Raw genomic sequence first — 25535 nt, forward strand, 5'->3', positions numbered from 1 at the left:
TGAGTCAACCTTGAGCACTCTGGGATCGAACGTACGAAGTTGTGGCTGCAGTACTGATAGTTTTCTTTCTAAGTACTTAGTGCTTAGTTCTAAGATTATTATTATTAACCTTTATTTATAAAGCGCTATAAGATTAGATAGGCTCTGATGCTTTCAGAGTATTTAAGCATATACTATACCAAAAAATCTTTTAAAAAGTAAACAAAATAGAAAATAGAAATAGAAATAATGTGCAAGACTGAAAACATGAATATTAATGGAGAATCTGCGTGGTGTTTGAATGTTGGACTATGACTCTGGAGACCAGGGTTTGATTCCCCACATGGCCATGAAAACCAATGGGTGACCTTGGGCAAGTCACATTCTCCTCTGAACAAATCTTGCCAAGTAAACCACATGACAGGTTCACCTTTGGGTCACCATAAGTCAGAAATAACTTGAAGGCACACTCACAGAGGATAAAAGTGTTGAATTCATGAAGGAGACATAAAGAAACCATGACCGGAGAAGAATTACCCCTCAAACAAGAGAAAAGAGTTCCCTACTGATTGTGGATTGTGCTAATGCACGTTGACCAAAAGCCTGGTATATCTCAGCCATGAATGAATGTAGGAGTGGAAACAGCCATTACATAGCTTAACCGTGTGTGAAATCTCAAAATAGAATATTTGAACAATTGCCAGAATTATTTGTCAATCTGGAGAATCCCTGATCTACTACTGATCTACTACTATATAAACAAATTATATGTTCGTGACTGCTGTTTTTCAATTTTCTGCCCTTCTTTCTCATCCATAAGTAGTGAAACTGGAAATATTTATGCAAGTTCAAGCATGTCTATTTCTTATCAAAAATGACTCATAATTTAGTGTATGAACTGACCCAGTTGAAGTGCACTGCATTTGGAGTAATGTAACGTGATTTGAAAATTGTGCCACTAATGGCTCAGGCTTCCTTTAAATAGCCAAATGGGAGTGATTCTGTTCTCAGGAAAAAAAGGCAACCCAAATGTATTAAGTAGTACTTTGTGTTTTGTCTAGATGGCTTTAGAAAAAGTGTTATGTTTTGACTTCAGAGGGAAAACCACTTTGCACACGTTCAAAGGCCCAACTGTCAGTTTAAAGAGTTTGGTAGTAGCTTTTGGTGAATTGGGTGGCAGTGGGTGATAGAAACACTGAACCTCAAGAGGTTACAATAGAAGTGAGTTATGCACGAGCCAAGGACTCAAAACTGAGACAGCATATAGAGTTGATTGTTCTTTTAGATCACGGATTTTAACATTTCTTACTCTCTTTTCTGTATTGCTTTGCATACTGAGGAAACCTTGAAGTACTTTGTTGTTCATTTGTGCAGAAATATTTTCACATGGCAGGTGCAATTATTTTTGCACACATCCAGCTGCGGGATCAGTGTCAAAATGTCAATAATATATGTGATGCACAACCTCTACTTCAGCAGGAGAGTTTGCTGTATTAGTTTTTTGGATTTGCAGTAGCTAAAATCCTCCATTCAGTTTGGCCACTGATACACTTATACAGGCTCTGCTACTTACAAAGGCACTGCTCAAGAGTGAGCAGAAAGTAGCTTTGGATATGCTAGTAAATTAAGAGATTTCTTGTTGTAGACTGTCAAGAATTTCTGACTTCCAGTTGTTTTAACAGCAGCAACAAAATGAGTCTTGCTGCCTAAATTATACTGTGGAAGCGAAGACAGTGTGGGATAACTAGGAGTGGGTTTTGTATGTGGAAGGAATCTGAACTCAGTGTGATTCCACTACTCAAAAAGAAAACTCTGGCCTTAAGAATTCTTTAATTGATTTTTGCACCATGCTCCAGTTGGTGGGTCTGAGGTTCTAGTAAGGAAACCCTGTAGATCTTGTTAAGCTTGAATATTGCTCGCCCTTGCTTTTATTATGCTTTACAGACCTGGTAGAATGTATTTCAAGCGGTGTTTGAGGTCAGGGTGATGAGCACAGTTGAAACTCCATCTTGAGAGAATTAGTGAAACTACCTCCTAAGGGCAAGAGACCCAATGTGACATAGTGGTTTGAATGTTGGACTACAACTCTGGAGACCAAGGTTCAATTCCCAGCTCGGCCATGAGATCCACTGGGTGACCTTGGGCAAGTCACATGCTCTCATCCTTGGGAAAGTAATGGTAAACTTCACCTTATGGTTGCCATAAATCGGAAATGATTTGAAGGCACACAGCAACAACAAACCTCCTAAGGGTAGTTTTTCAGGCCTTCTGTTCCTAAGGGTAGTTTTTCAGGCCTTCTGTTTCTTGAGTTCCAGAAGGATATGGTGAAGACTGGAATGGGTGAGCATTTGGTGAATTGTTTTTAATGTATAAGTTGTACTACAAATGATTTGTTGATCTTATTCCCTTTGGAGTGTTGGTTGTTGTTCTAGTTGTTTACATGGTAGATGTTTTTTAACTGTCCAATATTTTTATTTGTTGAACAATATGTACAACGGGAGGTGAGTTTTTCGGATGGACTAAGAGAAAAATGAAAATGAAATATGTATGTAAGAGACCACAAGTCTCCACTCCAGTGAACTTAGGGTTGCCATAATTCTGGACCTCCAAAGTGGGACAAATGTAGGACAAAAGTAGGACAAAATTTTCAAATGTAGGACACATTCTTTAAAAAATGGAGGACATGCAAAAATTGATGATTTTTTAAAAAATGTTAATATAAATGCATGTTTCTTACGCATGATCAAAATGGAGGACATTTTGGCATTGTTCCTAGACAGATGGCAGAAATGTACTTCCCTTTCTGGCTAACCTCCCCCCCCCCATTCCAAACAGCATATTTGGGCATTGAAGAGGACGAAGAGTGGAAAAGGCAGAGGAGGAGGAAGAGGAGAAGAAGAAGAGGAGGAGGAAGAAGGGGAGGAAGAGGAGGAGGAGAAGAATAGATGGAGAAGAAGAGGAGAAAGAAGATGAAGAAGAGGAGGAAAAGGAGGAAGAAGGAAGAGGAAGAAGGGGAGGAAGAGGAGGAGTAGAAGAAGAGATGGAGAAGAAGAGGAGGAGGAAGAAGATGAAGAAGAGGAGGAAAAGGAGGAAGAAGGAAGAGGAAGAAGGGGAGGAGGAGAAGAAGAGGAGGAGAAAGAAGATGAAGAAGAGGAGGAAAAGGAGGAAGAAGGAAGAGGAAGAAGGGGAGGAAGAAGGGGAGGAAGAGGAGGAGGAGAAGAAGAGATGGAGAAGAGGAGGAGGAAGAAGATGAAGAAGAGGAGGAAAAGGAGGAAGAAGGGGAGGAAGAAGAGGAGGAGGAGGAGGAGGAGAGGAGGAAGAAGAAGAGGAGGAAAAAGATGAAGAAGAAGGGGAGGAAGAGGAGGAGAAAGAAGAAGAAGAGGAGGAGGAAGAAGGGGAGGAAGAAAAGGAGGCAGAAGAAGAGGAGGAGGAGAAAGAGGAAAGGCTCTTTCCCCTGCCTGGCTGCCTCTGTCGCCAACGGAGGAAGCCAGGCAAGGGAATGGGGCCTCGCTGAAGCCAAGCCCCAAACCCCTGCCTGGCTGCCTCTGTTGCCGTTTTGCCCCCACCCCCGGGATTTCCCCCCCCCCCAAGAGATGGAGGCAGCCAGGCAGAAGTTTGGGGCTTGGCTTCAGCCGTCCTCCAAGCCCCAGCCAAGCCTGGAGGACTCCGCAATCGCGGAGGAGCCCCCTGGGCATGGCTGGGGCTTGGAAGACAGACGTCCTCCAAGCCCCAGCCAAGCCTGCAGGACTCGCTGGCGGGGGGAGTCCCGGGGGCGGGGCCAAACCGGGGCGGGACCGTGCAGACCCGCCCCAAATCGGGAAAGTCCCGCCCCCAGGCGGGATATGGGAAGCCTAAGTGAACTAGAAGCTAGTATGTGGTGTTAGCTCCATAAATAGTGTGATTGTAAAATAAAAATCTCACATAAATAGTTCTTTAGAGTTTTAGTAGTCCATTTTTGGTTTACTTTTTGCTGCAATGAATTTCAAGCTGCTGAGGGATGAGGTTGTGATGGGCACAGAATTGTTGTAAATATCATTTTGGGAAGGGTTTGGTATATAGTAGGGTAGAGGTGCTTACAAATCGGTTTTTTAATTGCTGGGTTTTGGCCCTACTGTACAACCTACCAGCCAAGAAAGCTAAAATTAAAGTTTGGCAGTTAAATCCTACGTAGTTGAGGGTGCTCTGTTACCACATACCGAGGCTCTGTCCCCATAAAAGTGATTAATGATTTGCTGTAGTTTAAAACAACTCATAAAAATATTGAATATCGTAGCTTGGAAGTGAAGGAATTCCAAAGGCTATTTTCAAGTAATGAGAAATAAACTCCCAGGCTTTTAATCATGCCAGACTTTGGCTTTGCTAAAACAAGAACATTTCCCCTAGCAACCCAGACTTGGGCAGCTGTTGGTTATAGACAGGAAAGACTGTCTTACTCATGAGTAACAATGCATGTTTTGCATGTTGCAAGCACAAGTGTGAAATGTGGTAAATGTATTTATTATTTATTTATTGAAATATCTATATATCCAGCCCTTCATCTGAAGATTTCACGGTGGCTTCATGTATCAAGCTGCCTTATACTAGGGCAGTTGGTCTATCTAGCTTAATATTTTCTGTTTGTTTTTTTAATTGTCATTTGCTCTGCAAGGCCTCAGCTATCTCCCCCCCCCCCTGCACTTTTTTACTCAGGAACTCCTTCTGTGTGTATGCAGTTTATATGCTTTGCTGCTAAGCTATGGCATCTACCCAACAACTCTGACTGGTATATCACAAAGAGTCCATGATAACCAGTGCCTCACCCATGCTGCAGTGTGGCTTGGACTTATTGGCAAAGACAGAGTGTGTCTGAAATATCTCAACAAATAACTGAGATAGCAACCTGCTCACTCAGTCTTTCTTATACGACATTCTGATGTTTATCACACTATACTCTTAAAGTGCTACTATTCCACTTTGACTCCTCTAGCTGCCGCCTGTTGCATTCTGGGATTGGCAGTTTTAAGGAGGAGTATTTAGAATTCTCAGGCAGAGAAGTTCTCTGCCTGAGAATTCTAAATACTCCTCCTTAAAACTGCAAATCCCAGAATGCAACAGGAGGCAGCTAGAGGAGTCAAAGTGGAATAGTAGCACTTTAAGAGTATAGTGTGGGGGGTTCCATGGCCTATCAGGTCCAACCCTCTGTTCAATGCAGGATTTTCAGCTAGAGCATCCCTAGCAGGTAGCTTTGCAGCCTCTTTTTGAAGACATCTAGAGAACGAGCCTCCACCACCTCTAGGAAACTGGCAGTAATATATTCAAATCTTTTACTCCACTTCTGAAGTCTCTATTTTCAAGTCTCAAAGTCGAGTCTCAAGCCCTTACAACATACTTTCAAGTCAAATCTCATGGATGGGAGCCAACTTTAACAGACAAAAAAGAGGCAGGTTGTGTTTCTTAGAGGGGAACAGCAAACCTGTTAGGCAATGGACTTGAGGCTGGAGTTTGAAGTCTGCTCAGCAGCCTGTCCTCACTGAACATTGGAGGAGCTCTTCAAAAGCTTTAGAAGGATCCTGGCACCTCAAGCCCACTGCCTAATGTGTTTGCTGTTCTCTTCCAAGGAAGGTGCCTCATGCTCTGGGGGTGGGTTGCTAAAATATATATAAATCAAGCGCTCAGTCAGGTCAGTGTGTCGTTTATTGTCAAGTGAAATCCAAGCTGAGTCACTGAAGTGACTTGAGTCTGAGTCAGTCAACTCGATTTTATGTCACTGACAATTACATCACTAGCAAGTGAATATGTGATCATGTCAGCAAGTTTCTTCAATACCTTGGCATGCAATTCATCTGGGCCTACAGATCTGAATTTGTTCAGGTTAGCTAGGTGATTTCTGAGTAACTTTTATCAGTCTTGATTTGCAACTCAGGTTTAGGATAACTGAAGTCCACCATAATTACTTGTTCTTGCTCTCAGATTTTTTAGATTTGTTTCAGAAAAGCATTATTTACCACCTTATCTTGGTTTGGTGGCCTGTAGTAAACTTCTACTACAGTGTTGTTTTTATTTCTTTCTCTATTTCCTTTTACCTACTGTATATACAGTTGGCCTTCCATTTTCATGGGGGATCTGTTCCAGACACCTCCCCAGAAAAAATGGAGGCATGTGCATATTCAAGCCTCATAGGCTTGAATGGTGTGCGCCTTCGTGCTGTGTGCCATTGGAAATAGCAGAAGTTGCCCCTCTGCAGATATTCAAGGGCGCGAATCCCAGATCCATGAGTTAAGAGGGGTGACTGTACTCATATAAAAGTCTAGAAATTTTAGTCAAAAAATTGACCCCTAAAACCTGAGTCGACATATCCACGAGTCAATGTAAATACTTTTACATTAACTCTTATATAAAAAATGAACCATCCCCTGTTGAAAGACAAGAGTGTAATGTGTCTTGAAACCACTGATACTTTCTACTCTCTCATCCATCTACTCTGTACTATGAACACAAATAGTTATGCCTGCTGGAATTTTGTACATTCGTTGGCATAGGTTTCCTTAGATTTATTCTTCACATCTTTTGTTACATACAGTGCGCCCGCGCCATATGTGGGCACACTATACGTGGCTTTCAGCTTACGCTGAAGCCGTGTGGCAATAGGATGAATGTTGTGCCTGCCCGTGTCATGTGCATGCCGCTGCGCTGCCATGCCCGATCCCCATTATATTCAAAGGGGCTCAAGCGTAGGTGGTTTTCGTTTTACGCGCGGGGGGGGTCTGGAATGGATCCCCTGCGTAAGGCAAGGGTCCACTTGTAAGTATTACCTTCAACTTATTCACAGGTAGTATCAAAGTCCATAATCTTGGTTCCAAAACCTGCCTTTGACTTAAGCATGAGGTCGACTTATAGTCGAGTATATACGGTAAATGTTCTTTGTTGTCCCAATTTGATCGCTCACATGGATTTCTGTATAATTGAATTTGGCTCTGACATCTAGTGTTCTGCTATCACTGATTTTTCTGGCTGACTCAGCCTGCAGTGTCTCTCATGTTCCTTGATTCATGTTTGAATGTTGTGTTTGGTGGTCCCTATGTAGACTTGTCCACAGCTGCACGGTATGTGGTAAACCCATGCAGCCGTGAGAGGGTTTATCCTTCGCTATGTGCAGCATTTGCTGGATTTTCCTGGTTGGACTGTACATAATTTGGAAGTACAGTCCAGATTCTCTATTCTGTCCGTGACTCCTTTAATGTATGTTAAAATACCTTCCCTTTGGGAGGCTGTTTGTCCTCACTTCCGTATTTTTTCCTTGTCTGGCCGATGTTTGAGGTGGCGTAACTGTTGGCCTGTAGAGCCCAGTTTAGGTGCTTCAGTTCATCTTCTAGAATGTGGGGTTTGCAAATCTTTTTTGCACGGTCTACCAGTGTTTTTATTGTGCTCCTTTTTTTCCCTGGGTGATGGTTGGAATTTTGGTGTAGGTATCTGTCCGTGCATGTAGGTTTTCTGTATACTGTGTGGCTCAATTGTTGGTTCGGTTTGCAGATGGCCAGGACATCCAAGAATGGTAATGTTCCTTCCTTTTCCTTTTCCATAGTGAATTGGATGTTTGGCTGGATGTTGTTCAGATGGTTCAAAAACATGATCTTGTTCTCCATAGCATCAAATGGTGAAAGTGTTGTCCACATAGTGAAACCATAGTGGAACCTTGTTGTGGGCTTTTTTGGTGTTGTTTCCAGGGCTTGCTTTTCAAAGTGTTTCATGTAAAAATTTACTATCACGGGGCTCAGAGGGCTTTCCATGGCTACCCTATCTCTTTGTTCACAGAATTCATTGTCCCACTGGAAGTTGGTTGAGGTGGGGGAATCAGTGGCACTCACTATGAGCCAGAGTGGAATGGAATCCTTGTGGATCTTGGGAAGTCCACAGAGCCTTGGTGAGAGAGCCTCAGATTTGCATATGCTTTGGTGTATGACTGGCTGAATTGAGGAGTTTTTGATCAAGGTGTTTGTTTTGCTGGTGATTTTGCTAATCGGGTCTTGTTTCAGTTTTATGTATATTGCAGGACCCACGAGTTCCTTGATTTTTTGCTTGCATTGTTCTGTTTCCATGATTACCGTGACATTGTTTTGTCTGCTGGGAGAATGATGATCTCTGGGTCTGAATTGAGGTCCTTGATGGTTTTTCTTTCTTTTTGATTATGTTGCTGAGGGGTGGTTTTGCCTTATGCAGAATCCTGGTTCATAGTGGCCAAATTTATGTGAAGGAGGGGATTGTACCAGAGTCCCACATATGTCTTCTCTGGGAATAAATAATTCAATGATATATTAAATTACTAACAATTTGTGGCCTTTTCATGGCTCCCTCCCATTAAATCTGAGATGGTCACTTCATTCTACCTAACAGTAGGGCCACCCCTCGTTTTTGCAAAGGAAGCAATATGTTGCAGGGTTTTTTTTCTTCTTCTTCCACTCACATATCTTGTAACACAGTTTCAGACATGTCATTGCTGCTGGACCAAAGGGAACTGGAGTACACGTTCTAGTGGTTGGAGACTGGAGTTAATTGGTCTACTAGGGAGTATACAAGTTAGGTCAGTATCGAGGAAGACTTGGATTAAACCAAGTAGTGGAACTGGAAAGAGGCGATTAGTAAAGCTGTAGGCCAGGCAAGTGAATAGAGTAGTAGACAGAGGAGCAAATAAGTAGGATTGTAGCAGAAAAGCAGGAATGTCAGGAACAAGTTTGGGAAATTACACAAGAAATGCTAGAATGTAACTGCTTTTCCAACCAGGGTTCAGCCATTACCTCATATATTAAGGCAAGGCCAGGACCCTCTTTGCACTGTACAGTTACAGTGCTTTGATTCCACTGGAACTCCCATGGCAACATCCTGTGGAATCCTGAGATTTGCCATTTAGAGAAGGGTGTTTAGAATTTGCAGCTTCAGTGCTTCACTGTACTACAAATCCCAGGATTCCATAGGATGTGGCTTTGGCAGTTAAAGTGAAACCATACTGATATAATTATATAGTGTGAAAGGCCCCTGGAGCTACCACCATGTTTGGATTAGGAAAACAGTATTGCACCACTTCGTCTTCCACCTGTAGTTTCCATGATTTCACTGAAAGGGTCGAGAGCATGGGACTTTGAGGCTCCCTGCTAAATTTAGCCAATCCTGATATAAAATCCTTATTCTGCCAGATCAAGTTTTGAAACCCCCTCAACCATGGAAACCCGCTGGATGGCCATGGGCAAGTCATACTCTGACAACCTAAGAAGAGTGCAACGGTAAAGCTCCTTGGATAAATCTTGACAAGAAATTAACTTTATAGGGACATTGACGTGAACACATGCAACAACAAGAAGAGAAATATGAATGGAAGCATTATGCAATTTTGGGGTGAAAATACTTAGTTCAGAAGAACAAGGATGGATTTGTTACATAAATACAAAGCCCAAAGTCCTTTAGCATTTCTGGTGGAATTCTATATATAAAGAGAAGACTATATAATTAAGCAACTTCAGATTTTTAATATGATAGCTGTACTGTACAATGGCCTGTCTTTTTGGGTGTATCATCAATTTGTTTTCAGTATTTTTAACATGGTAGCATATTCAAATAATACAGCTTGTTTCTGACATCTGGTTTTGGTCTGTTAGGCAGAAAAGAAAACTACCGTAGGTACGCTCTGTATTAAGTTTTGTCACTTCTGAGGTGATGACTTGCCATGTTTCAGATGAATACTAATATATATGAGATTAGAGAAGCAGAGCGCTAGCTTAATGTGGTTGTTAAAATGGTACAAAAAAAGTTTCAAAAAGGATTGTTTTAGTTTGCTTCGAACTCAGTATGTATGGAAAGCATATCCAGCTACAGCAAAGTAATAAAAATGTCCCAAGCTCAAGGATTTATCTGCTTAATTAAACTTCTTATAATTCTGCTTAATTAACAAAGGCACTTCTCAAGGCAGCATGCAAAATGTAACTCTGTACAATTAATTCTAATTAAGAGACAAAAACAAATGACATTATTTCTCTATCTACCTTAATGTAGGCAGATATTACCCAAGGCTTGAAAACCTGCTTACATAAAATCAGGTTGTGACTTGTGCAGTTTTCACAGTTGGTACTATTAAAATAATACAGAGAGGGTGTTGCTCTTTACCAGCTTCTGTCAGAGGTGCTAGCTATTAGGTGACCAGAGCTTGGAAAGTGATTTTTAAAAAGTAATTCATTGTGCAATTCATTAGGAAATTCTCAAAAGCTTACTTGTTACTATAAACTGAGCAGTTTTTTTTTAAACACTATCTCCTACATTTCATCTTAGTTTTTAGTTCCTTTTGGAGGGAAAAAAATCTAAAAAGATAGAACAAACCTAATTTAAAAAGTAAGAAAGTGACCTAAGAATTGAAAAAAACTACCGTCACTATGTTCACCCAAGGTAATGGAAAATAACGAACCTTTCATTACAAAAAAAGTAATGATATTATCAGACATTGCATTGTTTTGGGGGGAAAATTTGTATGAGCTCATTGCTCCAAAAGTAACATAAGTAATGTGACCAGACTGAAAACTGGAGATGGCTCCTGTACCTTCAGTAATTGGATAGGAAAGGGAATTTCAGCAGGTGTTGCTTGTTATACAACCAGATAACAAGCAACACCTAGTAAAATTCCCTCTTCCATATAACCAATAAAGATACAATAGTGTTTGCCAGTTTTTACTCTGGCATCCCTACATACAAACAATATTGTTATACCATTACAGTCAGTCATCTGTATCCACAGATTCTTCATCCACGGATTCAAACATCCATGGCTTGGAAATATTCAATATATATATTTCAAAATTCCAAGAAGCAAACCTTGATTTTATGTAAGGGACGCCATTTTACTATGCCACTGTATACAGTGGGACTTCAGCATCCACAGATCTTAATATCCACAGGGAGTCCTGGAACTAAACCCCAGTGGATACCAAGGGCGTACAATACTTGTAATACATTACTTCTAGGCTCTGTAGGTAACTCTGATGCTTGTACAAATCACTGCTCAGAAGGCATCAGAATTAGCATGTTAACAGGTGATGGAGTGTGGATGTCACAGTGATAAAATGCAATCTGAATGCCAGGGAATAAAATAGAGGTGCATTTTTCTTCTCACAGCCTGCATCAGCACTGCAGAAACAATTCAATCTGGCACCAGTTTAACTGCGCTGGCTCAATGCTATGAAATTCTGGGCTTTGTATGTTTTTTTGGGGTTTTTTTAGACATTTTGCCTTCCCCTGCCGTAGAGCTCTGTTGCCACAGCAAACTACAGATCCCAGGATTCCATAGCACTGAGCCAGGGCAGTTAAAGCAATGTCAGACTGGATTGTTTTTGCAGTGTGGATACAGCCACAGAAGCAGTAGTTTCTTGAGTAACAACTCTACTAATTTACCACATTATTGGGAAATGTTTTCAGAAAGGCCTTCTTGGCTTAGTGCTCTCACAAGACAGTTGTAACTTGTAGAGGACTTTGTAGCAGAAACTGGGACTGTAAAACATTCTTCTTTTTTCCTGCCTGGGAGGTGTACCCAGCTAGAAGGCCAGAATTATCCTACACTGGCCATTTCCTGCCATTTTACCTTTTCTGTTTTCTTACCTCTGTTTTATTGTGTATTCTGGGGCCAAGTGGAAGGTTGAGTTTATTGACAGCTTAAATCTTCTGGAGAAATACTACCCTGCATTTTGGTCATAGAGGATCATACAGCGGGTACACTTTATCTTTTTGGAGTGATGCACACAATGATGCAACTTTGAATTTCTCTCCCTAGAGAGACCTTCCTAACTCCATCATTATGTTGTAGTGAGGAAGCAGCAAAAAGTTTAAATTGTGTTCATATTCTAATAGTAAGTTAAGCAAGCAAGATCCTTGTAAACATTTTCAAAGTCTGTGAACTTTCTGTTTTTTTAATATATTCTACATATTAAATGTCAACATTCTATTTATAATTTTCATTTTTAAGTCTTATTTATAAACACATTACATTTTTTCTGCTAATTAACAATATAATTTTTTTAAAACTGTTCTGTGTCATTATTGTTAAGTTTTAAAAATTGTGTCAGTATTATTTGTCTGTTCATCGTTTTCTGCCTGTTGACTCTTATTTCTTATTAATCTATCTATTTATAGATTAAACTTTTCATTTTGTGAAAATATATTATAATGTTAAGCAGAATGAAAAGTTTGCATAAGCATTACTAAATATTTATTTTAGTCTTACATCAAAAATACTTCCATCAGTTTGCATTTAAAAGTTTAAGATCTTCTAATACAGGGGTCAGCAACGTGCGGGCCGGATGCGGCCCGTGGAGGCCTTTTGGCCGGCCCGCAGCTGCCGCTGCTGCCGCCGCCACCAATTGTGGCTTTTTGCCGCTATGGGCGCCTCCATTTCCCCCCCCAAAATGGTGGTGAAGTCTCGTGCGACCTTCCCTGCCATTGGGGGGGGGGGAAATGGCAGCGCCCATAGCGGTGAAGTCTCGCGCGACCACAGAAAAGGTCGTGCGAGACTTCATCGCTATGGGCAAGGGCCTCTAGGAGGCCCGCTGCGGCCGCCGGAGTCCTCGAACAGGGCTCCGGCGGCGGCAGCGGGCCTCTGGGAGGCCCGTTGCCGTCGCCGGGGGGGCCCCAGGAGGATTCTGGTGGCGGCAGCGGGCCTCCCAGAGGCCTGATGCCGTTGCTGGGGCCCCCCAGGAGGGCTCCGGCGGCAAAGAGGGGGAGGCCTCCAGCGCTGGCGGCCCCCGACAGCTTTTATGCCAGCCTCTGATGGGGCCTGGGGCCCCATCGGGGCCGGCAAAGATGGGGAGGCCTGGACCCCGGAGGGTGGAAGCTCCGCCCCCGGCATGCGGCTCTGCCCCCGGAGGGTGGAAGCTCTACCCCCAGCATGCGGCCCCGCCCCAGAGGGTGGAAGCTCCGCCCCCAGCATGCGACTCCGCCCCCGGAGGGTTGAAGCCCCCCCGGCATGCGGCCCCGCCCCCGGAGGGTGGAAGCTCCACCCCCCGCTTCGGCCCCCCAGTTGTCTGCGGGACAGCAACTCGGCCCCCGGCTCAAAAAGGTTGCCTACCCCTGTTCTAATACATCAGTTTTGAAAGATCTGAATTAAAGCAGCTGGAAATTGAATTTGTTGTTGTGTTGTTTGCCTTCAATTCATTTCCAACTTAGGGCGACCATGTTGTTTCCATGGTGTTTTCTTCGCAAATTTCTTCAGAGGTGGTTTGCCCTTGCTATCCTCTGAGGCTGAGAGAGTGTGAGTTGCCCAAGGTCACCCAGTGGGTTTTCATGGTTGAGGGAGGATTTGAACCCTGGTCTTCAAAGTTGTAATCCAATGCTCAAAACACTAAGACACACTGGCTTGTTTCAAATTGAATACTTATGTGTTTTAATTTATCAAGTGCAAGTCACCAGCCTCACATCTGGGGCTTTTGAAAAATGCTTTACTGTACTATGATAGCATATATTTGCAAATGTATGTCATGGATCTGTACTTTTCAGGGTACTAACAGTGGCTTGTTATAAATGTATATTATTATTGTTGTGTACCTTCAAGTCATTTCTGACTTAATGGCGCCTTAAGGTGGACTGATCATGGAGTTTTCTTGACAGAATTTGTTCAGAGGGGTTTGCCTTTGCCTTCCTCTGAGGCTGAGAGAGTGCAGTTTGCCCAAGGTCACCAAGTAGGTTTCTATGTCTGAGTAGGGATTCAATCCTGGCCTCCCAGTGTTCTAGTCCAACACCCAAACCACTATGCCATGCTGGCTGTCACAAAACTGTATACATACTATACTTGATGGAAATCAACATTTGCAGGGTGACAATCAAAGAAAGGTAGCCTACTAGAAGCAAAAGCAGAGTGGTGCAGTGATTTAAGTGTTGGACTATGCCTCCGAAGACCAGGGTTCAGTTCCCAGCTCAGCCATGAAACCCACTGGGTGACTTTGGACAAGTCACATATTCTCAGCCTCAGGGAAGACAATGGCAAACCTTCTCTGAACAAATCTTGCCAAGAAACCCCTATGATAGGTTCACCTTAGAGTCGCCATAAGTGGAAAATGACTTAAAGGTACACAACAAGCCACAACAACAAAGTAGAAGCAAAAGCAGACTTGTGGAAATTGACTGTGAAATCATGCTGGACATCTCAAAACTGGACTGTGTTTTTCCTTGTTGTCCTAGTTCTGGAGGCCAGTTTCAACTCAAAGTTACAAAGTGGGAGTGGGCTACTTAGGAGTAATAAATAAATAAATTATTGGTCATAGATTCTGGGATATCATCACCAGTGATAAAATTTTACAGTGTATTTTTGCTTGTTCTCTAAGTTCGAGTGGAAACTTTTAATTTGAAATTTCAGATCAGGAGCCTGTCTAGAAGTGAAAACGTGGAGTCGGCCGTATCTCATCAGTGAATATTTTGAAGAGGTAGGAAACAGGAGATGGCTTTCTTAAGCACTGCTGCTAAAATTTTTGAGGTAGGAAAATGGTGGAAAAACAGGAGAGTGCAAGGGGACTGCGGCAACGGTTTTTGACAGTTTAAAAAGAATGGGAAATGGAAGAGGTCTAAGATACTGTTGGTAAGGTTCCTGAGATTAAAAAGATATGGGTGAGAATGGAGCGATTTTTTGGGCACAAGGTACACAGAACCGGGCATCATTGTGGAGACTTCAGCTAGTTTGTAATAATATATATATAAAAGTGGAAGTATATTTTTCATGTGGATGCTTCATGGGAAGGGCCCCTGTTAAGTAATGTATTGTGGGTTCAGTTAGGAGTAAAACAAAAGTAACTATGACATCTACATTTCAGAAGTGGTTCTTAGATTGAAAAGTTGGCAGCATAAGCAAAGGAGAGATTAATTTGAATATTTGCACACACTTGTTTTTCTCTGAGTTCAATACACTGCTATTTATCACAGAGAATTAAACAATAACTGTCATCACCATGTAGTAACTCTTTGTGTGATAACCTATTTTCATAGCGCTTGAACTCTGCAATATTTTGTAACTATAAAAACGTTTGTTAGTGTACCAGGGTTAGATTCTCAGCTTGGCCATAAAGCCCACTGGGTGATCTTGGGCAGGTCACATGCTCTCAGCATCAGGGGAAGGCAATGGCAAACCTCCTCTGAACAAATCTTGCAACAAACAAACAAAAACAAAGCCATGATAGATTTGTCTTGGGTTCACTATAAGTCAGAAATGACTTTAAGGTACACACACACACAGACACACACACATACACACATACACTGAGTGCATCACATATATAAGTCTGGTGTCATACAAGTGCTGTGTACACTAATTCTCAACACTGTACTCAGCTATACTACTGTGATGCAGCTTGCAGGTTTGTTTTAATATAGCATTTCTCCTTGTGTGGTTAGCCTTGTCCTTTTTGGAGTCTCAGTGTTAATAGCTGAGCAAACACTTTGTTCTTTCAAGTGAAAGAGTGGGAGTTTGGTTGATAGATAGCCAGGAAATTAAAAGGAATGAAAGCTGCTGAGCAAGGACGTAGCCAAGGGGGGGGGTTCTTGGGGTCCGGACCCTCCCTTCCATTAGAAAAATGAATGGTGCGTGCTGCTGCGCTGCCATGCCCAAGCCCCATTATAATGGGGGCACTTAGTCTGGACCCCCCCCCCTTCCTAAAATCCTGGCTACATCCCTGTGCTGAGGTTATATTAAAAAGCAAGATTATCCATTAGATATATTGGGGGAGTGGAGCTGTACCTGTACATATTAAGACATATGATATGAGCAGTCTTTGGCTTGTTATGTGTATTTGAAAAAAGCAAAACTAATATTTTATTATATTTTTAAATGTTGTTTCTTGTGGGTTTTGTGAATAATATTCTATATTTTCCAAATTGCCATTTATAATTTCAGACCTGTGCAGATTCAAAGCACAGAGGGTTCACTTGAACTGGTGACTGAAGGGACAGGGTTAATTCCAGATGGAGAATTCAATTCATTTTGTGAAGTCAAAGGCTTTCACGGCTGGGATCCATAGTTTTTTGTGGGGTTTTCAGGCCATGTGGTTGTGTTTTGGAAGAGTTAATCCCTGAATAAACTCTTTCAGAACATGGCCACATAGCCTGAAAACCCCACAAAAATCTATTTAATTCATTTGTTTAACAGTGGGCTCACCAGTCCAATATATTGGACAAAAAGTAGATGGGGAGTCTGTCATGAATAGCATACTTGGAATATTGAGTCGGTACATCCACCATCTGAATTATCCAAAACAAAATTGTGGTCTCTTTGTGGTTCCATTTCCAGGTTAGTGCTGCAATACTAAATCAGTATAGATAAGTATAGATAAGAACCTGGAAAGAAACTACTGTGTAGACATAGACTAAAGCAGTCTTCCCCAGTAATGATGAGTTTCACTATAGCTCTGACATTGTGCTGGCTGCAGATGATGGAAGATCTGTGGCAAATTTATTTGGTTGACATTTTAGTACAAAACATGTGAAATCTTTGTTCCGAAAATACAAACACCAACTGGAAAACGGTTATAGAGTATACTTGTTTGCCCTTGCCATCTACACATTGCCACTTTGCAGTGCAGTTTTTTTTTTAATGAAAAAAAAAAAACCAAACCGATAAATAAAAATATAAATTTGAAAAATATTTTGGGATGTGGCAAAATCCTTTATTCTGTGGATAAAGGGTGTACAAAATCTTCAGATATAGAGATAGTCCAGAAGATCTGGAAGGAGCCAGGCTGAGGAGAGCTGGGCTTAATTGATTGTAGAATTGGCCTCATATTCTAGATGTACTATTATGTAAGAAAATTACAATTGTGGTTTCTTTATCTCGAGAAGAAATAACACTTGCTTTATAATTATGCAGGCACAGACATTGTAATTTGCAAAGAACAATTGTCAGCGGTAAGCCTCATGCCTTGCTTAACCATAGTAGCTTTTGTTGCATGTCAAATTAAATCTCTATATTCTTTTGTGGATCCTTCCAATTTTAATCCTTTAAGTCATTGCAAGTGAAAAACCAAACAAAAGAACACATGCAATTTATTGTAGGCACTGTGAAATGTAAATTCATGTCTATGTGCTTTAACGACTTCAAACTTAATAGAATATTTCTGTGAGCTTTCTTATGTTACCTGGTGCTACTCAAAGTGATGATCTGTGGACAGTGCTGGTCCATGAGTCTTTGACTGTTGGTCCAGGACACGTTTTTAGGAAAGAAATAGTCATAGGCAATGGGCATGTAGATAATGCTAGTCTTTGGCACATAACATTAAAGCAAATTGCTGATCTTCCACATCAGATAGCATGAGCGCTACTGTAAACCAAGGGTGCATCTACATGGTAGAAATAATGCAGTTTGATACCACTTTAACTGCCATGGCTCCATCCTACAGAATCCTGGGATTTTTAGTTTTGTGAGGCACCACCGCCCTTCGACAGGGTAAGTTAAAGACCTTGCAAAACTACAGATTGCAGGATTCCAGAGAATGGAGCTACAACATTTAAAGTGGTGTGAATCTACATTATTTCTACAGTGTAGGTGTACACTAAAGTTCTTCCATTTTTTTGCTAGAAGGTTCTTGAGCAAACTTGTTTTTAAGATGTTAACACTATATGTGAAATAGCCTGCCCTTTCTTCAGCAGCAGAAAGAATTGTGAATAAAAACTTAGGATACAGTGGATGGATTGGGAGTAATTGTGGTTGTAACATTGCTGGAGCTAAAAACACATCAGCCTAACAAGTTTCTGATAGGAGAACCCAGGAACCGTCATGTGAGTGAGCCACTTGGTGCTTTCAAAGCAGGAGTGGGATATAAGGACTGTTAATAAAAGATGAAATACTGTACAGCGAACCTGCCTTCGCCATAAGAATATACTCAGTGAGAAGTAACAGCCACTTCTAGCAATCTACTGAACGATGAGCTGATACACATGTCTACTAATACTTATTTATCACAATTATGTGCTTTTTAAATGTGCACTTAAAGCATAGCTGAACAGCCAAAAGACTTTTTGCGCTACAAATAGATGTTAAATTTCCTGGTTATCTCCCATTAACCACATGAACAGAAGGAGGAGGTGCCAGCCAGCAAAATATACCCACCATACTATCTGAACTAAGAACAAAAACAGCAAAATGCAGACCTGTAACTAACATCTTCCTGTATGATTTTTAACAACTTGCCTGTTGAAGGAGCCAGAGGAGTTTTGAAGGCTTGTGCATTTTGGTTGGTCCAATAAAGGTATCACTGTTCGGTGGATTTTTGATGTTACAGGATTAGCTAAAAGTATGGAAAGGAAGACTAGAAGAGAGGAAGCATCCTGTTTTTCCAAGTATTATTTTCCTTTATTTATTAAAAATATTTCTTTTCTGCCCAGCAGAACCTCAAAGTAATTTACAGTAAATATACCATAACCATTTAAAAACAGGTGAACAACAGTTTTAAATGTGAAGTTGAAGGCTTTCATGGCTGGCATCCATGATTTTTTGTGGGTTTTTCGGGCTATGTGGCCATGTTCTAGAAGAGTTTCTTCCTGAAGTTTTGCCAACATCTGTGGCTGGCATCTTCAGAGAAAGTGAAGATGCCAGCCACAGATGTTGGCAAAGCGTCAGGAAGAAACTCTTCTAGAACATGGCCACATAGCCCGAAAAACCCACAAAAAAACAACAATTTTAAAAGCCAGGTTTAAAAGCTAAGGCTCAGACAGAATATTACAGTACTTTTTTGACTGGCTGTTGGAAAACGCCTTGACTTCTATTGGTATCGCTGATGTGCTGCTACAGAGAAAGCCCTGAATCGTGTACTCACCAGTCTAGCTTCTTGAGGTAGGCAGGAATCATGGAAGAAACAAAAGGTTCTCTGCCAAAGATCTCCAGTTCTGGAGTAAGTAGTCTTTCAGATATCCTGGCTGAAAGTACTAAAAATCAGCAACATTTCCCAGTAGGATGGATGTTTTCAAATAGACAGAATTATTTTGTGGCACAGTTTGCAGAATCTTCCAGCCAGCATGGCCGTGCTCCATTCTCAAGTCTTTCTGAGAGCTTCTCCAGTTTTAAATAAAATCCTGATCCATGTTCACACCAAAAGATTGGCTTTGCTTTTGATTGAAAAAGGACACGCATTGAGAGTCTTGGTTTTGATAACATGCTAAATTTTTGTGTAAATGAAGTATTATTTTTATCTTAAGTCTCTGGCCCATTGGCAATGTATGTTATAAATATTGGTTGTGTCACTTGCTGTAAATCTTTATTTGGCAAGCATATGGGTTGATTGAACTATGTAGTTATGCACAACAGGAACTGATTTACTGTAAATGTTGTTGCCACAGTGAGTCAAAATTGGAAGTACTTTTGAGACATGCAGACCTGTGAAGACAAAGAGTAGAAGAAAAGTTGCTGCTGTCTTGTAGTGCTTCTGCTTATTTTAGCTTCTGATAAAGCGCTGGGGCTACTGTACTTGTCCACTGGTAACTAAATTGCTAGAGGAGAAAGGCAATATGTGGCTATCTGAAACTGAGTCATAAACATTGAAAATAGCACAGAGGATTTGCAAATAAAAAGTTCCTGGTTGAGTTAAATTTTGTCCTATTCCGCTTAAACTGGCTCACCACTCGTGGTTTGGGTGGAACTCACAGTAGTAGTAGTACAGAAATAATTGTATCCATTTTGCTACACAAGTTCTGTTGAAATTATGTATGTTCCCCATTTCACAAGTGGTAACCTACTCTGATTTTTATTTAATGTTCTTGTATGCCTGTAGTTTTTGTTAAGCCGTTCGCTCTGTGAATGCAGAGGAGCATTTACTAACGGATGTGCCTTGATACGATGTGCAGAGAATCTGGTTGTATGCTGGGAAACATATTCAGAGGTAGCCATGTTGCCATGCAGCAAAACACAACAAAATCCCCAAAAAGCAATACCTTTATCGGCCAGCCGGAATCTACAAAATGGCTTCTTCAGGAAAAGGAGTGGTCTTTGCCTGCATTGAGATCCCTCCAGAACAGTTGAACTAGAACAGAAACAATCTCTGATACAAAATAGAGGCCTACAAAGTGTATTGTTCTTTTGAAGATTTTTTTATTTTGTTATATTAGTATGTGGATTACTTAATATATGTCATAGGCTGGAGATCAGCTGACAGTGATGGCCAGATGCAAAATGTATATGCCATATTCTGGCACACTTTCCAGGAAAATGGCTCCTGGAAGAATGGAAGTCTGATTCTCATTTAAACCAGGCCTCCCAGCTGGCACTTTCTTTATAAACAAAAATATTTTTTATTAAACTAGAAGTTGTCTCCAGTAATTTCTATCACTGTATTTTGGCAGAGGGCAGCGGTAGCAAGGAAACAAATTGGCCCTGGCCCTTCCAAACTTGTCTGTCTCAAAGCCCCACTTTCAAGACGCTTGGGGAGACTTGTGTGACAGTTTCTCTGTTTTGTCTTTACAACACTCCTGTGGAGTAGGTTATACTAAGAGATTGTGACTGGCAGTGAGGTTAGTGACTAAGCAAGCATTTGCATTGTCTTCAGCTGAGTTTGAACTTCTAGGTCAGCTATACTAGCGCTGCTTATAATGCTTGTCCTTGATCCGGTGCTAGCAAGGTGACCAGATGTCCTAATTGCACAGGAGGACAAGGCACTGTAAAATGTAGGATGTTACAAACTAAAAGCTAAAAACAGTAATATAAATTCATGCTTCTTAGTCGTGCTCAAAATGGAGGACATTTTGAAATTCCTCCTGGACAGAAGGTTAAAATGTGGGACATGTCTTGGAAAAAAGGACATCTGATCACCTTGGATGCTAGTTTCTGAGCAAACAGTTGCCAATCCCTTGAGATATTCCAGGAAAGAAATAAACAATCATAGCCAGCCCCTGGCATGCTGGGGAAAAGGAATTGCTGGTCCACCAAATCAGGTAGCCTGAGATGCACTGACCTACACCACAATAGCTATGCATATTTGGTAAATGGACTTCTATACTGAGCTTCAGTGAAGTTGTATAACTGCTAAAAAGAACTTTACCATGTTCCTTCATTCTAGTTGAAGAAAGAAGTGGTAAAATTCCCTTCCTTGCTTGGCAAAACAATATAAATGGCCAAGAGTGCATTGGCACAGATAAAACTAGTACACCAGCTGTACCCATTTCTCGAGAAGTCAGATCTGGCTACAGTGACAAATGCTCTGATTAAATCCCATTTGGATTACTGTAATGTGCTGTATGTTGGACTGCATTTGGAAACTGTGTGGAAACTTCAGCAAGTTCAAAATGCTGCAGCCAGGCTGTTAACTGGGGCTGGGTCCAAGGATCTTGTGACCTCCCCTGTTGAAACAACTTCACTGACAGCCAGTTTGTTTCTGAGCACAATTTGGAGTGCTGGCTTTGACCTTTAAAGCCCTATGTGGTTTCTGTCCAGACTGTCTGAGAGACTCTTATTGCCCTATACAAGCCAGCATGTGCTTTAAGATCTGCAGAAGAGGATTTTCCTTTGGTTCTACCACCTTCATAGCCAACTTTGGTAGGACATTGATGTGGCTGGTCTCAGGATGTGGGACACCGTTTCAGGGAAGTCCCTCCCTGTTCTTTTTCCATAAGCATAATCTTTTTATTTGGGTAACCTTTTGAGTTATAAAATTATGTAACAGTGGTTAGTGTTAAACTACAACTCTAGAGACCAGGGTTTGATTCCCAGCTTGGCCATGAAACCCACTGGGTGACCTTGGGAAAGTCACATTCTCTCAGTATTAGGGGAAGGCAAAGCCCTCTCAACAAATCTTGCTAAGAAGACCTCATGATAGGGACACCTTAGTGTTGTCAAAAGTCAGAATGACTTGAAGACATACAACAATAAAGTATTGTCTGCTGTATGTTATTTTACATCTGTTAATTATAGTTCTGTTTTAAATGTGTTTTTTTACTGTTTTAATCATGGTTTTGGTATATAGTTATTTAATTCTTTTTTAACTTTTGTAAAATGAGATTTTAATTTAATCTCATTTTCAGTTTCTGAAAGTTACGTTGGACCCCATCCCAGGAGAAAGGTGATATATAAATCAAATAAATAAGTAAATAAAATTTTGTTTTCTTTGTAATTAATTTGTAAATAATTATACTCTTTTTAAAAAATCCAGGTTATTCATGGATTATAAATAAAAAGGGATCTTGAAGAGCTGCCAAACAATCTTTCCACATTGAGAAAAAAGGATTAAAATAGCAAATAGAGTTCAAAGTAAAATAAATGGTGTTCAAAGGGGAGGGGAGGAGTATAAAGTACGATGACAAAAAGGTGATCGTGGCCACAGTCTGTGTCATCATCTACAGCGATCCAGATTTATATCAGCAGGCTGAAGGTGAAAGACTCTTTTACTCTTTACTCTTAATCTCAAGAAGCCATTTTGTTGTACATTGGTTCTCTAGACCCGCAAACACACTGAAACTCTTACTCATTAGCTTCGTAGTTTGGTTTCTTTCTGACTAGTATATGGTGAGGAGTGCTCATTTTGTGTAGTGAATAAGGTCTGTGGTTTCAATCTGATGCTTTAAAAAGATTTAGAACGCAAAACTGAGTGGCTTGGATGCAGGAGCTGCTTCCTGCTGGCAGAAGGCTCTGCTCATGGAAGGTTCCTTCCACTGGTTCACTCTAATCACAGCTCACTCCATTCATCAGGATCCACAATCTTTGTGTAATTTTGTGTGTGCGTGCGCATGTGCGTGTGTGTGAGAGAGAGAAAGCTGGAGATACTATCATGGAAAAATCATCTTTCCTTAACCTGGGCTTTATTCACACGTTGTTTTTAGCACGCCTATCCAAATAATCTCACTAACGCATTCTGGTTTTGTTGTTCACACTATTTTTTTATTGGAACCATATATCTGCAAGTTTTGTTGCTCACGCGTGTCAGCACTCAAATAAAGATGGAGTCGATGATATAGATATATTTGAAACAGGTTCAAGGCAGCGTATCCCGGGTCTATTTGCATTGGTTATTCACACAGCTGACAATGTGAATCTTTTAGGAAAACTCAGGGGGAAAAGTCTAGATTGATTATCTTGGGTTAAGTGGGTTTTTTTGGCAGCCCCCTCCAAAAACTTAATTGGATGCATGTGAAATGCATGTGAACAACAAAGATTCAACACACATTGTAATGGTATTATTTTGACCTTCTGAATAATCCCCTGGTTGCACATTCTTAATTCTGAATCCAATGATTTATGACTAGAATGGTTCATGTAATTTGGGTCATCATTAACATACTGGGCATCTGTAGTCTTTGATTACATGATGTTGCCATATAATATTGTCTGTTGTGTTATATGTGTAATTGCAATTTCCTGTGTTTGACACAGTTTGGCAAGTTTATTTTTGTGCTCTTTTTAATTTTAACACATCTTTTGTCTCATTTAAAACATGTGTGTGAATTGTACAGTCCCTGAATCCAACATTGCATCTGCTATGAATTCACTACTGTAGGTGTCTTTAGAAAGGTCCCTGTTTTATCAACTCTTTATTCAATCTGCAGTAGCAGGGAAATAATAAAACTGACTTTGTTGCAGGATTGTTGTACTTGTAATGTAATGCACCTGAAGATCTGGGAATACTCAGATAGATTTGTCTTCATCCTTTTTTAGACTTGGGATTCACCTTAATCCCTCTTTGAAACATGAAATCCATTTCATCTTGTTCATGTATATATATAGCTTTTCCTGCCTCAGGTCTTTTACTCTCTGACATGTTTATTTTTCCCCCCTCATCTATTTTTTTCCTTTAAAAATAAAAAATGAAATAGCAGAAGAGAATGATGGTGGCACTGCTGGTGCAATTCATTTTAGATTGTAAATGTGACCCATTTGTGAATTGAAAGGCAACAGCAGAAAACTGAGAGAAAGGCAGAGTATAATTCCAATAAATAATAAATAAAATTAATTTTCTTAACAGGAATTTAGGTGAATGTCTATTTGTATTAGTGACTGAATCTGTTAGCTAAAAGTCTGAATACTTTTCTGTTTTGATCTTATTGTGTTTCTCTGAATTCCACCTACATTTTCTTCACTTTCTTTGAACTGGAGTGTGAAATGTTGATGTCTTTTTGGGGGGCATTTCCTCACAAATTTTGCCCAGTGTCTGCCTTTATTTATGCTTTTTACTTAGTGACCCTATTTTAACCATTTACTAAAATGGGTATTTTCCCCAATTCTGAGCATTTTTAGTTAAATGCATTTTAGAAAATGATATCAAACCTGTAATTTTTTTCTGTGCATTTTATTCGTACAAAATACCTTGTAGGCTTTGGAAGCATACACATTTTTGAGGTCAGGTGTGTTACTTTTCACAGTGAATCTCGGGATGTAAGAAAATGTCACTTGCATTGCAAATATTATATTCAATAAACTTGTAATTGCCATCTAAAAACACTCTTCAGGAATCAATCATAGTTTAGACCCCATAAATAACTGTCATAAGAATGGATTACTCTGGACTTTGGACAGTGTGAAAATATATTTAATGCCCAATAAAATACTCACTGCATACATTTATGTTTTTTTTTTTAGTTTTGTTAAAAACTAAGCATGAAAATCTGTGAAAAATGACAGCTATAGGCCTGGAACAGATGAGCCTTTGCGGTGCCCTTATCACATGCAAGGGCTGCCTGGTGCCCACACACCCAGCAGCTCTCGCACGTGATGAGGGCGCTGCAGCTGCAGCGCGCCCACCAGACGTGGCGTGTAATGGTGACATCGTAGCTACGCCACTTTTGGGCAGCGGAAGTGCACCACAAAAAGGAACTGCTTCCTGACACTCCTTTATTGCTGCGCAGGAGCGCTGCACAATTTGGTTGCTGTGGCGCTCCTGTGGAGCAAAGAGAGGCGCCGGGGATGTGCCTCTTTCTGGCGGTGTGTACCCCGCCTAAGTTTCATCGTCCCTTCTCCTTGTTTGCTTATCTGTTCGTCATATTTTAGTCTGTCTTGTAGCTATGTTTCTGTGGCATTATACAGGCAAATGTAAAACTGAATACAAGATAACTACAGAACAATAGTGGTAAAGTGATACTTGGACCATTGGTAGAAATCACAAGGGAAAGATGCTGAATTTGACCTGAGACAGACAAGCCACATTGTTTGGCACTCTTGTTGTGATTGCAATCCCATGCATGTCTTCTCTGAACTAAATCTCAATGACTTTGATAGGCCTTACTCCTCAAACTGTGTACCAGATTGTTGCCTTAAACCTTGAAAAACATTTCATGGGATCACCTGATTTATTGCCCTACTGTGGTATAATACTTCACAATGGGGTGTAAAAACCAGAACATTTTGAGTCAGAGAACTGCCCCGTCTTTTCCTAAAAACAGTTTTATGGAAAATAATAATGCCTGAACAGTCCTTTCAGCTTTGACAGTCAAATAGTGGAGGATTTTCTGTAAACTGAAAATTAAATATGTATCCTTACTCTTATGCCCCAAATTTGATAAGAAAAAAATGCTGTAGAGACAGCTGATTTTGGCAGGGTATATTTCAGGCTCTGCATAGGGCAGGCAAAGGGCAGTCTTCTGGATGTTGAATTCCCATC

At 40.7% G+C, this 25535-nt stretch overlaps 1 protein-coding gene across 5 annotated transcripts in view; it reads left to right on the top strand.

The window, feature by feature from the left end:
* The window catches only part of LOC149310573 (transcriptional-regulating factor 1-like), a 100077-nt gene that overhangs the window by 11940 nt on the left and 62602 nt on the right, over window positions 1-25535 (top strand). For 2 of the 5 annotated variants that reach the window (XM_089529215.1, XM_089529220.1), the window contains exons 1-2: window positions 1464-2319; window positions 14336-14402. The exons of 1 other annotated variant lie outside the window; for it this stretch is intronic. The gene's annotated coding sequence lies outside the window, so the exon portion shown is untranslated. Of the gene's footprint in view, window positions 1-1463; window positions 2320-14335; window positions 14453-25535 lie in introns of those variants that run through there. 2 more of the 5 variants (XM_089529218.1, XM_089529219.1) reach the window with 2 other exon arrangements.

This window comes from Sceloporus occidentalis, unplaced genomic scaffold, assembly GCF_023333645.1.
Source record: "Sceloporus occidentalis isolate IW3139 unplaced genomic scaffold, rSceOcc1.0.p SCAF_6, whole genome shotgun sequence".
NCBI classification, from domain to species: domain Eukaryota; kingdom Metazoa; phylum Chordata; class Lepidosauria; order Squamata; family Phrynosomatidae; genus Sceloporus; species Sceloporus occidentalis.